Source organism: Bison bison, unplaced genomic scaffold (genome assembly GCF_000754665.1).
Source record: "Bison bison bison isolate TAMUID 2011002044 unplaced genomic scaffold, Bison_UMD1.0 scf7180017864105, whole genome shotgun sequence".
NCBI classification, from domain to species: domain Eukaryota; kingdom Metazoa; phylum Chordata; class Mammalia; order Artiodactyla; family Bovidae; genus Bison; species Bison bison.
The window spans coordinates 5,207,439-5,207,854 of NW_011494677.1; positions in this window are offsets into that span (position 1 = coordinate 5,207,439).

Below are 416 nucleotides of genomic sequence, written 5' to 3' on the forward strand. Positions count from 1 at the left end.
TGGCGTGTGCTCACAGTGTCCTGGCCGCACTGGGTTTGCCCCCGCTCACGGTGTGTGTGCTTTCCCAGTCTACACTGCTCAGGCTCCAGGTTGCTCTGCCTGCAACTGTCTGAGGCGGGCCCTGGGTTGCGTGTACTTCCCAGGTCTAAGCCGCTCAGGTTCAGGTTCTCAGGTACTCCACAAGGGCACAGACTCAGTCGGGCCTGCGTTTTGTGCCCTTCCCAGGTCCGAGCAGCTCATGGGACCAGGTGCTTGGTGAGCACAATGACCCCCAGGTGTGGTGTGTCTTATCCCCTCCCCCATCCCAGCCGCTCCATTTCCTGGGTGGCAGCAGGTGTGCCTGTCTCAGGTGGGCCGTGTGTCTCTTCTGGGGAGCTGATCTCTGGCTGTGACCATCCCAGTGGATGTCAACTGCC